Below are 13,109 nucleotides of genomic sequence, written 5' to 3' on the forward strand. Positions count from 1 at the left end.
TGACCAACCTAGATAGCATTTTAAAAAGCAGAGACATTACTTTGCCAACCAAGGTCCGTCTAGTCAAGGCTATGGTTTTTCCCGTAGTCATGTATGAATGTGAGAGTTGGACTATAAAGAAAGCTGAGCGCAGAAGAATTGATGCTTTTAAACTGTGATGTTGGAGAAGACTCTTGAGAGTCCCTTGGACTGCAAGGAGATCCAACCAGTCCATCCTAAAGGAGATTAGTCCTGGGTATTCATTGGAAGGACTGATGTTGAAGCTGAAGCTCCAATACTTTGGCCACCCAATGCGAAGAGCTGACTCATTGGAAAAGACCCTGATGCTGGGCAAGATTGAGGGCAGGAGGAGAAGGGGACGACAGAGGATGAGATGGTTGGATGGCATCACCGACTCAATGGACATTAGTTTGGGTAGGCTCTGGGAGTTGGTGATGGACAGGGAGGCCTGGCGTGCTGCAGTTCATGGGGTCGCAAAGAGTCAGACATGACTGAGTGACTGAACTGAACTGCCCTGCCGTGACTAATCTTATACTTCTGTGTCTTTGTACATTTGTCCTTTTGTGGCTCCTTATGTTAAAACACTGACATTTCTTAGGATCTTTGATGGATATTGGCAAGTACCTTTCCAGAGAGATTATACCAGTGTATTCCCCACTCCTATCCTTATTCATAGTGGTTCTTATATTAATTGTTTTAATGTAATAAGCTAAAAAGTCTCATTTTAGTTCAGATATCTTTTGCAGCTCGTCAATCATTTTTTTTTAATTGCCTAATCATAGTCTGTTTTTCTGTTGGAATACTTTAGTTGTTGATTTGTAAGACTTCTTTGTAGGACTTAGCAAGTGATTTTTATTTTTAATGTTTGCAGAAGATATATTGTCATCAGTCTTTTAACTTTGATTATGGTATTTTTACTTTCAGATGTGTGCTCGGTTGCTTAGCTGTATCTCACTTTTTGAGACCCTATGGGCTGTAGCCTGCCAGGCTCGTCTGTCCATGGGATTCTCCAGGGAAGAATACTGGAGTGGGTAGCCATTCCCTTCGCCAGGGATCTTACCAACCTAAGGATCAAACCCATATCTCCTGCTTGGTAGGTGGATTCTTTAGCACTGGACCACCTGGGAAGCCTACTTCACACACACACAGAAACACACACACAAAAATTTAGTCAAAGTAAGGGAGATTCCACTCCCAGTGCCCCTCCCTCAAATTTTTCTATGTCCCCAGCTATTGTTGGGCTGGGGGCCCTACCTGTGAGAACCCTTTCCACTTCCTAATCATGCCTATCTTCCTCACTTACGGGTGCTAGATTTAACAAATATAAATACAGGACACCAAATTAAGCATGAATTTAGATAAACTATGCGTCTTTTTTTTTGTTGTTAGCATAAGCGCATCCCTTGCAACTTCTTACCTGATGGCCCTCCCCCTCTGGCTCTGGGCTCACAGACCAGGTGTCATGGCCCAGTCCTAAAACATAGTCCAGCTTCCATTGGTCTCAGTTGATCAGAATCACTAGCAAAGTTTGAAAGCCACTAGTGGGGATCATGTTTATTTAGGCCCAGTTGAAAGCAGAAGAAGAGGGGAAGTGGGGGAGGGAGGATGGGGAGTATTTTATTTAATTTTCAGTTCAGTCACTCAGTTGTGTCCGACTCTTTGCAGTCCCATGGACTGCAGCACACCAGGCTTCCCTGTCCGCCATCAACCCCTGGAGCTCATGTCCATTAAGTCGGTGATGCCATCCAAACATCTCATCCTCTGTTATCCCCTTCTCCTCCTGCCTTCAATCTTTCCCAGCATCAGGGTCTTTTCCAAAGAGTCAGTTCTTTGCATCAGGTGGCCAAAGTATCAGAGCTACAGCTTCATCATCATCCTTCCAATGAATATTCAGGACTGATTTCAAACATCTCATCCTCTGTTATCCCCTTCTCCTCCTGCCTTCAATCTTTCCCAGCATCAGGGTCTTTTCCAAAGAGTCAGTTCTTTGCATCAGGTGGCCAAAGTATCAGAGCTACAGCTTCATCATCATCCTTCCAATGAATATTCAGGACTGATTTCCTTTAGGATTGATTGATTTAATCTCCTTGTAGTTCAAGGGACTCTCAAGAGTATTTTCCAACTCCACAGTTCAAAAGCATCAATTCTTTGGTGCTCAGCTTTGCCATGTGGTATTTTTACTCAATTCCCCCGCAGTGGAAGCACAGTGTCTTAACCACTGTCTTAACCAAGGAGTCCTTATGTTCATGTTCATGTGTGCATGATGTCTGACTCCTTGCAACCCTTTGGACTGTAGCCCACCAGACTCCCCTGTCCATGGGGTTTTTCAGGCCAGAATACTGGAGTGGGCTGTTATTTCCTCCTCTAAGGGGTCTTCCTGACCCAGGAATCAAACCCGCATCTCCTGTGTCTGTTGCACTGCAGGCAGATTGTTTACTTGTTGAGCCATCAGGGAAGCCTGAAGGCCCTATAGGAGTAGTTTAAATTTATTTTAGTGCTGCCTGTAAACTTATCTTTGGTGGTCCAGGGACACGATGGGATGGAAGAGGGTGTGAGGATGGAAGCAACCTCTCCAGAAAGACTGAAGCCACCTGGGACCTTGCCCGGATTCCCATGGCCACAGTGATGTCCTTTCTGCTGAGCCCCTCCCTAGTGGACTTTCTTGCACAGCTTTGATCCCAGGGGCCTCTGTGGCTAAAGTTCTGAGTGGCCTAGAATTGTCCCAGTTACATTTGTTGGCTGAGGGTTAGGGTTCAGCAGAAAATCCAGGAGGACGAGGGAGTCAAACGCATGGATAACTCTAGACATGCCTCTTTCCTGTGTCCTTTAAAGGCACTGTGGATGATTTTGGCTTCCATAGAAGCCCACACAGGAGAAGACTGGACCAGAGAATTCCTGAGAGTTCTTTCTCTTCGGTGATGGTTGACTCCGTGAAGGGCTCACGAAGCCAGGGGTTCTGAGCCTGAGGTCCGATGAGCTTCAGTTCAACCTTCTGTGGCCAAGATAGTTTTCTTTCCTCTGTGAATAGCCAGCATACATCTTCAATTCGAAAGGGAACAGAGAAGAACTTGGGAACGAAGGAGAAAAATGCATCGCACCTGGACAAACAACTCAAAGCAGATGGTCCATGGAACAAAGATCAGCCATGCTATGTTCCTATAGAAACGCTCACATATTGTTCAGACAATCATGATGAACTGCTTATCGTCTCCCCCAGGAACTGAAGGAGAGGAAATTGGTTCAAATCGCAACAGGAAGTTTACATTATAGTAAAAAAAAATTTTTTTTAAATCCACCCACAGTAAGTGGTCCTTGATAATGTTATTGTGTCTCTGGGAGGATGTGCGTGTTCTGGTACATGCTTGCTCAGTGATACAGAGATTCTCGCATGTACATCTTGTGTGGGCTCAAATCCCAGTGCTTTGAAATTCAGATAGATCAAAACCTCACTGAAACCTGTGTAGTAATCAGCATCTCAGATGAAAACTTAAATGGTGACAGATGTCTGAATGTTTGCCTAAGCAAATAAGACTTCGGCACTCTGCCCATGTTTGGTGTCACTTCTCGAAAAGGCTACTTTGGCATTTATTAGGCATGACATCATTTTCTCTTTTATGAGCTGAAAGGATGAAGTATCAAGAGAAGGAATTAAATATATGGAACTGGGGGCTGGGAGACATTTAACTACAAGGACCTTCCTTATGACTGTGACATAAGGACGCTGATCCACCCAGCCTTTGCCTTGTTTGGACAGTGACTAGGCCATTAGAATTGTTTTTGAAGCAACTAGAAATAGAATCAATTGCTGTTTGCTGTGATATCAAAAACATATGTCTTGGGCTGGGAAAAGAGAGAACGAGGAAGCAACAAACAATTAGGGAGTATGTTTTAATCTGGGTTGAGCTTTGGAACATTTACATTAGTAAATGTCTATTCTAAAAACAATGTTATACTTAAAAAAAAAAAATCCTTTCTATGAGAAACATGAAAATACGAAGCCACCCAGAACGGGCCTTTCTGCAGAACCTCGTGGGTGATCATAAGGCCTGACATTGGGGTGGACCTAATGAGGGCCCCCCAAACAGCCCTAGTGTCATGATCTTATCCTTTTAATCACACCTATTGTCACTCCAAACATGGCAGGGGAGCATGAGAATTTCTTTAGGTGTAACTGAACAACCTAGAAAGACTGGGTAACTTAATTGACTAGGTAATTGACTAGGTAATTCTCCTGCTGCTCTGCATCCAGTCTCGAAACAGGGTTAGTGCCTGCTTCCAAGGAACATGATGAAGCTGGAAGCTAAAACAAATATCCATGAAAAACATCAGACCCAAGAGAGCTTTTTTTTTTCCCAATTTATTTATCTTTGGCTGGGCTGGGTCTTCTTTGCTAAAGGCGGGCTTTCTCCAGTTGCAGCAAGTGGGGGCTATTCTAGTTGTGGTTCAAGGGCTTCTCATTGTGGTGTCGTCTCTTGTTGCAGAATGCAGGCTATAGGGATCTCAGGCTTCAGTAGCTGCGGCATGTAGGCTCAGCACTGGGGGCTCGTGACCTCCAGAGCACAGGCTTATTAGTGGTAGCGCACAGGATCGGTTGCCCTGTGGCACATGAAATCGTCCCAGACCAGAGATCAAACCTGTGTCCCTGGTACTGCAAGGTGGATTCTTAACCACTGGACCACCAGGGAAGCCCAGACAGCATGCTTGAGTTACAGGAAAGTTGGGTCACAAATGTTGGTGAGTGGAAGGCCCACACCCTGGGGGCAGTGAGCCCAGGCAGGAGGCCCCTATTGTTATCCTCAGAGAGATTACAGGAGCTGGAGCTACCTGAAGAGAAGAGGAACAGGAAAGGAAGAAAGAATAAGGTGTGGACCAAGGAAAGAAGGTGAGGGAGGAGATGGAATCTGGAGTTGATGGCCTTGGGGGAGATAGGTTTGGTTGCAGGGGAAAGAGAAGAGCTTTAGAGTGGATTATCCTGTGGGGTCCTGTGCCAAGCAATTCCAAATGCAGTACTGGCCAACTGACCAAGCTGGAGATGAGGTCTTAGGAGCCATCCTCCTGGAGATGCAAAGTTGAAGTCCTAAGAATGGAGGGGTCCAGTCAGGAGCTAGAATGCAAGGGATCCCGAATTCTTCCTCTCCCCTCTTTTTCTCTGTTCCCCTCTTCCTTTCTTCCTTTCTTTTCTGTCCCCTCCCCAATTTTTTTATTCTCTTACCTCTCCCTTTCCCACTTGCATCACCCTCCTTCCCATTTTTCAGTATTTGATGGGTGCTATTTGGTTTTTTAGGGCTTTCCTGGTAGCTCAGACAGTAAAGAATCTGCCTGGAATGCAGGCAGCCTGGGCTCAATCCCTGGGTCAGGAAGATCTCCTGGAGAAGGAAATGGCAACCAATTCCAGTATTCTTGCCTGGGAAATCCCACAGACCAGGAGGCTGGTGGGCTATCGTCCATGGGGCTACAAAAGAGTCAGACATGACTTAGTGACTGAGCATGCACACATGCATTTGATTTTTATAAGATCTTGCTATTTGTGTACTGCTATTTCAGTGCTTATACTTCTGGTAAATTTTATTTTGGAATAATTTAAAATTTCCTGAAAATCTGCAAGAATAGTACAAGGCATACCCTTTGCTCAGGTTCATTCATTGTTTACACTTTGCTCTGTAGGCTGTGTCATTCTGTCTCTACAACACACACACACACACATCTGAAAGTGTTAGTCAGTCATGTCCAACCCTTTGTGACCCCATGGACTGTAGCCCACCAGGTTCCTCTGTCCATGGGATTTCTCAGGCAAGAACACTGGAGTGAGTAGCCATTCGGATCAAACCCAGGTCTCCTGCATTGCAGGCAGATTCTTTACCATTTCAGCCACCAGGGAAGCCCACACCTAGATTCATATTTTTTCCAAACCATTTCAGAGTTAAGTAGGAGGCACTGTGCTTCTGGACACTTCAGCGTGTGTTTCCCAATCACCAAGACATCCTCGGATACCACCACACCACAGTGACCAAGATCAGGAAATGTAACGTAAAGAGAAAGCCAGGATACAGTGCACAATCTAAACTGGAATTCCACCAGCTGTCCGCATGTTGTCCCGCAGCTCCTCTCCTGGGTCTGAGACCTAATGCTGGACGGCGGGGACCTTAGTCATCCTTTCTCTTCCGCCCACACCTTGAGCACCTGGGCCCCTGATCTACCGGGTCTTAGTGAAAGGTCACCCTGTGACACTCTCCTAATACGGGTCCTGAGCCCTTCCTGCAGCACTTTGCTCCCTGGCTTTATCAGGTTATCTCTTGGGCCACATCCTCTTTTATTATCTCTTCCCTTTGACAGCCGCGGATACAGCCTGGGGACAGGAGGGCTGGACATCCCAGGGGCCCTTCTGGGACTGCGTGACCCCAGCTTAGCCCCAGCTCAGCCACTTGTGAAACAAGGATGATGACTGCACCCATTTCACTGGGGTTTCTGGGGAACAGACGGATGGATCCATTGTGAGAACTGAATGACTCCAAATGTGTGAGTGCTTGGCACACTAAGTACTCAGGAAATAGAAGCTGTTCTCCCTTTCCTCCATCCTTCATGATCACCATCGTCATTGTTTAGAAAAAGTGCCTGGCACAGAGTAGATACCCAATAAAATATTTGCTGGACAACTGGGTTTAGGCAGAGGTGGTGGGAGGCAAGGGGGAAAGAGAGGAGGATGCCAAGAGAGCATGTGGAGCTGGACCCGTCATTTCATCAAGTCCTTTTGTTCTGCAAATCCCACCATTGGGAGATGCATGGTTCCCAATGATGCAAGAATCAATTACACACAAGGAGATGGGATGCACGTGCCTAAAAGTGCCAGGGTGCAGGTTCCTTCACCAGCAGGACTGGTGGAGCAGGGATGTGTGTTCAGTGAGCCCCTTCTGGATTGAACTGTGAATTATCAGGAACAGATCGGTCATGTTGTCATCATCACAGCTTGGCAAATTGAGTATTACCTAGCTCACAGGCAGACAGGATTATCCTTACTTTGCAGGTATGGAGTCTAAGGCTCCCAGAGATGGTAATAGATGGAAGACCTGAGGTTCAGCCAAAAATCTAGGAAGGTGAGGGTAGAGTCTGTAGCGGGGAGTGAGAAACATCTTCCCCTAAAACTGGGAGCAAGAAGAGAGAGGGAAAAGCAGAAATTCTCGGGGATTACTGGAGCATGACTGGGGGACCCAGCTGTGGGTTCAACTGCCTTGTCCTATTCAGGTTTTCTGAGAGAGAGGATGGAGAGAGGTCCTGAGGTCAAAGAAGCAGCCTCACCATCATAGGAGCTGGGGGATTTTACTAGGAAGAAAATTAGAGGTGATCAGAAGGTCTGCGCTGATGGGGCACCGGGCTCTGTGTCTCCCGAGGACTTTCTGTGACTGGGAGCAGGAGGAGGGGGGCCCAGGGAGGAGGCTCAGTGAATAGCAGGGGTCCCCAGAGCTGTGGGGGGTGGGGTGGGTGCATGGAGGTGGTGGACTCCGGGCTTCGGGGTGGAGAGAGGCTCCAGTGCCCGGATGGACTCCCACGCGCTGAGTCAGTGCCCCTTGTTGATTCAGGCAGGAGTTCGTGCCCTCGGTAAACTAGGAGTGGTCATGACCTGGGAGGGAGGGGGAGGGAGGTCCAAGGCCAGAACCTTTGGACGTGTCCACGTGCAGGGAGGAGGGAGGGGAAAGGCAGCCAAGTTAAAGATAGGCAAGAAGTAGCTGGAGAAGCAGGAGACGGCTGTGCTCAGAGCCCACCCGTGGGGAGAGGTCAACTCCAGATGGTGCTCCCAGAGGTGGGGTGAGGGAAGGTCGGGATGGCGCCTGGGGACTCCAGGTGTTTTGTTTACTCGTCCAATGTCAAGGAATGAAGGTCTGACCTGGAGAGAGGAGGTGGTCGATCGATACTAGTTAACATGTAAAATTGGGGAAAAGCAAATTGACTCACACCCAGATTTTCCCAACTTTACCCCTGCCTGCCAGCCCCCAGCCCTCACCTCTCACCTGATGACAGAGAAGTGGGGGCGGGGAAGGGGCTGCCCCCACCCAGACCTGACTTCACAGGGTCATCACCGAATCGTTGGTCTAGCAGTTACATTCCGGATAGTCTTGAAAGTCACTGAGCCCCTGGGAACAGAATCATCTCGTGGACTTCTGAGCCCTGACAGCTTTATTGACTTTTGTTTTCTTTTTTACTGACAGTTTTAGCTGATCTGATTTGATGAGGGTGAAGAAAAGCCCAGGGCCCACGTCTTCTTCCTTTAGCGGCTGTTTTGATCTCACGCTGGAGGATGTGTGGGGAAATGCAAACCACTTCCTTCTAGCATCCCTTTTTGATTTTGGAGAGTCCCTTGGACTGCAAGATCAAACCAGTCAATCCTAAAGGAAATCAACCCTGAATATTCACTGGAAGGACTGATGCTGAAGCTGAAGCTCCAATCCTTTGGCCACCTGATGTGAAAAGCAGACTTATGGGAAAAGACCGTGATGCTGGGAAAGACTGGGGATGAGGGGGTGGCAACAGAGGATGAGATGGTTGGATGGCATCACCGACTCAATGACAATGAATTTGAGCAAACTCCGGAAGATGGTGAAGGACAGGGAAGCCTAGCATGCTGCAGTCCATGAGGTTGCAAAGAGTCAGATACGACTTAGCGACTGAACTGAACTGAACTTCTTCAGCACCCACTGGAGAGAGGAGCTAAAAAGCTTTTTTTTTGGCTGAACAGCATTCAGGATCTTAGTCCCTGGGTCAGTACCCCTTGCGTTAGAAGTGTGGAGTCTTAACCATTGGACCATCAAGGAAGTGCCTAAAAAGCTTTTTAAATTCAGGTCCATGGAGGAAGATTAGCTGGATTGTCCTGTGATGAGGGGGCATGACTCACCCAAAGTGACAGAGGGCGATTTGGCGAAAGCTTCTGTGTACCCCAGGAAGTACCAGGCTTCAGAGTGAGTACTGGGAATGCAGAGGGGGTCCTGGCTGCACACAGCGCCTCTGTTGGGAAGGTTTGGACTGCACTTGACCTTGAGAGTGGCTGGAGGGTGCCTGGGGCCAAGTCCTCAGAGAGCTCGGAAGATTTGGGGTCCGCAGGGCCTGGAGGGTGACAGTGACATTTAGCCAGAGATGGCTGGGAGAAGGAGACCTGTGGACCAACCATGGGGCCCCTTCTTTTTGTTTCATATTCTTGGATAAGCTCTTGGAGGAACATAGTGTCCTGACGGTAACTGAAGGTGCTGCCTTCCCCGTCCTGTAGAACAGGATGTGGCCATTTGGGTACCCAGTTCACGGCTTGCCCTGCCCCAGAGTTTGGGTACCCAGTTCACAGTTTGCCCTGCCCCAGAGCTGCTAAAAGGAGTCTACATGTGTGTCCTGATCTATACTCGAAACGTTCAAATCACTTTTCCCACATTTTAAATGTTTCCTGCATTTCTATTCTTTTATTGTGAAAAATTTTCAATCACACAGAAATAGACTAGAACTCACCCAACTCATGGATAATGTAGTTTCAAATGTACCCCCGCCCTTTACGTCTTCCTCCTCTATGATTACTTTTATATGTATATAAACTTTTTAATGAAGTCTACTATCAATGCTAAGTCACTCCAGCATTCTTGCCTGGAAAATGCCATGGACAGAGAAGCCTGGAGGGCTACAGTCCGTGGGATCACACAGAGTCAGAGATGACTGAGCACAAGCAATGTTAGAGAAAAGTACACAAACCATAGGTGTACAGTTTAATAAACTTTTGCATCCCCTCACATCATTTCAAAGCCACTGTGTTGTATTATTTCACCTACCTACTTCATCCTTAAAGATTTTTGTTGTGGTGGTGGTAAAAAGTGCTGCTTTGAGATTTATCATCTTAATTATTTTTAAGCGGACACTTGGGTAGTGTTAAGAGCATGCGCACCATGCAACGGAGCTCAGAGAATCCTTTCATCTTGCAACACTGACACTCAATTTCAAATCCTTTTTAACAAGCATCAGGGGCGAGATAAGTTGTCTCAACTGCCTGAAACAAAAGATGCGTGCGTCCTTCTTATGGCACAGCACCTGCCAAGGAAGACAGGGAAGGAACACACGGGGGTCATGATTGTATATGACGCCAGAAGGGCTCTGTAAACAGGAGGCCAACGGCATGTGCTGCTTGGCGGGCACGCTCCCTGGAGACACAGTGATTACAGGGTGGACGGCACGTACGAAATGAGATGAGGTCAAGGCTCCGCGGCCTGGGGACCGTCACCTTTGTTCGTGGGGAGTGACTTGTCGCTCCGTCTCATGGCAGTCAGCAGTGCATTGTGGCCTGCAAAGAATGAAGAGAAAAGTTGATTACTGTGTTTCTAAAGGGAGTAGAGGAGAGTGCAGAGCCTTGGCCGGTTTTCCCACTGAACCAAAGGGTCTTTGACTCCCTCCCCACCCCCACCACATCTGGGCTAGGCAGTGGGAATGGCTGAAGCCCGGGAGACTGTAATTCCTCAACCCGATTCTATCGTTCTTATTTACATTCTATGTCCTCTCTTTCAAGAATATTTTTCTGACATTTGCCTTCTGGCAGAGCTGGGGCCCATGCGTGGGAGTTGTGGGGAGGTGGACTTGGCTGGAAGCAAGGAAGAATTTTCTTAGTCAGAGTTGTCCAAAAATGGAACGGCCTGACTCAGAAGGCAGTGTGTCCCCAGCCTGGATAAAGTCCCGGAGAGGTCCTTTCAGGGGAGCACTCCCTCTGCTGACACCGTCGTGTGCAGAAATCAAGGACGACCACCCCTTTCTGAGCACCTACTGTGTGCCAGGCATTGCTCTCCCATGTTTGTGTGGACTGACCCACTTCATCATCAAATAGCCCATTGTAAAGATAGGGAAACTAAGGCCCGCAGAGACTTACTGACCTGCCCAAGCTATCGGTCACGACTGCTAAGCCACTTCAGTCGTGTCCGACTTTTTGTGACCCTATGGACTATAGCCCACCAGTCTCCTCTGTGCATGGGATTCTCCAGGCAAGAATACTGGAATGGGTAGCCATGCCCAAGCTGACGCACTGCTAAGTGAGGGAGGGAGGATCAAGAGGGAGGGAGGATCAAGAGCCAGGCAGTCTACTGCTCTCCCTTGATCCCCCCACTGTTTGTAACTCTGTGAACCGTGACCTCAGGTGAACACCCAGCCGGGTGACCAGCTGTTGTCTGCTAAAGTGAGCTGAAACAGCAGTTGACTCAGCATGCAACATCCGGTGAGAAGGCCAGAGGACTGCCACATTCCAGACCCCACAAGTAACAGGGGCTGGGTTTGCTCAGGACTGTGTCTAAGTGACAGGTGGACTCCAGGGCCCAGACCTCCCAGCCCAACTGTCCAGCTAGCAATGCCCTTCTGGACCCCTAGGTCTGTAAACTGGCTTCTTGCCTCGATCCTTCAAGTTTATCCTCCAGTTTCAGGAATCCATCCCAAACTACCACTGCCCCTTCCCCGAGGCTGAGTCCTTGCCTTGGTCATCTGCCCAGGTCGTGGTTTCTCTGAGAAAGCCTCAGGGTCTGGAGAGGCAGGCAAGCCAGCCTTGGAATCTGGGCGTGAAGCCTGATTCTCCCACCCCCAAGGGAAGGTTGCTTACACATCTGATTCCTCGGGCAGGAATCCGATGCCTGTTTCATAAGACTGTGGTGAAGATTACCAAGTGATCACATGGGAAGTGGCCAAGCTCATGGCAGCCTCTATGGACGACAGTCACCTCCATCATCTCCTTCTATTGACGGAGGGGCTTGACCTGAGCTCAGCGCTTGGCACTGAGCCCCTAGGGTTGTTGAACAGTTGCTCAGTTGTGTCCAACTCTTTGTGACCCCATGGAGTGCAGCACACCAGGCTTCCCTGTCCTTCACCATCTCCCGGAGTTAGCTCAAACTCATATCCACTGAATCGGTGATACCATCCAACCATCTCATCCTTTGTCACCCCCTTCTCCTCCTGCCCTCAATCTTTCCCAGCATCAGAGTCTTTTCTAAAGAGTCAGGTGGCCAAAGTATTAGAGCTTCAGCATCAGTCCTTCCAATGAATATTAGGGTTGATTTCCTTTAGGATTGACTGGTTTGATCACCTTGCTGTCCAAGGGTCTCTCAAGAGGCTTCTCTAAAGGAACTCACATCCACAAAGTTTGAGGAAGAAGGTTTTTCGGTATGAATTTGCCCCGCAGTGGGAGCCGGGAGCTGACTGCTACATGGGCCGTGGCTGGGTAGAGCTAAGTGGTTCCTTTGAACAATTCTCAGAATCAGAAAACTCGACTCTTAGCTCCATGGCCCACTGTTTGTAAAATGAGAAATAACTAGAAAATCCCTAAAACTTCTCCTAGCTATAAAAGGGTTCTGGTTCATGATCAGGGGAAGGAGGAAAATGTATATGTGATAAAATAAAAATACTTTCTGCAGTGGGCCAAGAAAAGAGAACAAAAGTAATTTGCCTTCCAGTTCAGCCCCACACTGTTGAAAATTCAGGCTCCTGCACAAGGCACCTCCTGGTTTTCTTCTGCTCAGATAGCACTATGGTCCCCGAGGGACATTTCTGAAGTCCCTGACAGCAGATTCCAATCAGGTGAATTGGCTGTAACTTTACACCATGCAGGCTTCCCGGGGGCCTAGAAATCTTAAACATTTATGAGACAGTTAACAAGTGAATACTTCCCAAGCTTTATCCAAGGTTGTGTTTCCCCTGCAGTATCATAAAATAGGTTAAAATATTTTTTCTGATTTTGCACTTGGGATAACTGAGGTACAGGAAGGTTTAGTCATTTTTCCAGAAAGTGTCAATAGAGAGAGAAACTTTGGGTCTTGGAATTGGCTAGATCCTTGCTAGCTAAGCAAGCTGTGGGATCTTTACCCATCACATCTTTGAAGAGAAGAGAGTTTCTTCTTGCTTTCCCTCAAATATTTTCTCCACATTGCTGCACCTGCTGTACAATTGGAGAAGATTTCCGAGGGGTGAACTTATTATAAAACCTCTGTCTCCTCTCTGCATTTTAAGACATCTTAGCCCTGCAGCCAAACTTTCATTCACAGTAAAGGACTAGCTTCCTTCATTGCTAATTTCACTGTCTCAGGACATAGTTGGGGCCAGAAAGAGTAACAATATGGGTA

General features: G+C 47.8%; 1 long non-coding RNA gene across 1 annotated transcript; it reads right to left on the reverse strand.

Moving 5' to 3' along the window:
• Positions 1-8,892: 8,892 nt before the first annotated feature.
• On the reverse strand, positions 8,893-10,562 carry LOC148775147 (uncharacterized). Its single transcript, XR_016039473.1, has 3 exons — positions 10,504-10,562; positions 10,244-10,303; positions 8,893-9,093 (listed from the first exon to the last, which is right to left on the reverse strand). It is a non-coding gene; the product is annotated as an uncharacterized LOC148775147 (long non-coding RNA).
• Positions 10,563-13,109: the final 2,547 nt, after the last annotated feature.

The sequence above is a fragment of the Moschus berezovskii genome, chromosome 17, assembly GCF_049115385.1.
Source record: "Moschus berezovskii isolate FMDL1 chromosome 17, NW_MosBer_1.0, whole genome shotgun sequence".
In the NCBI taxonomy this organism is placed as follows: Eukaryota; Metazoa; Chordata; class Mammalia; order Artiodactyla; family Moschidae; genus Moschus; species Moschus berezovskii.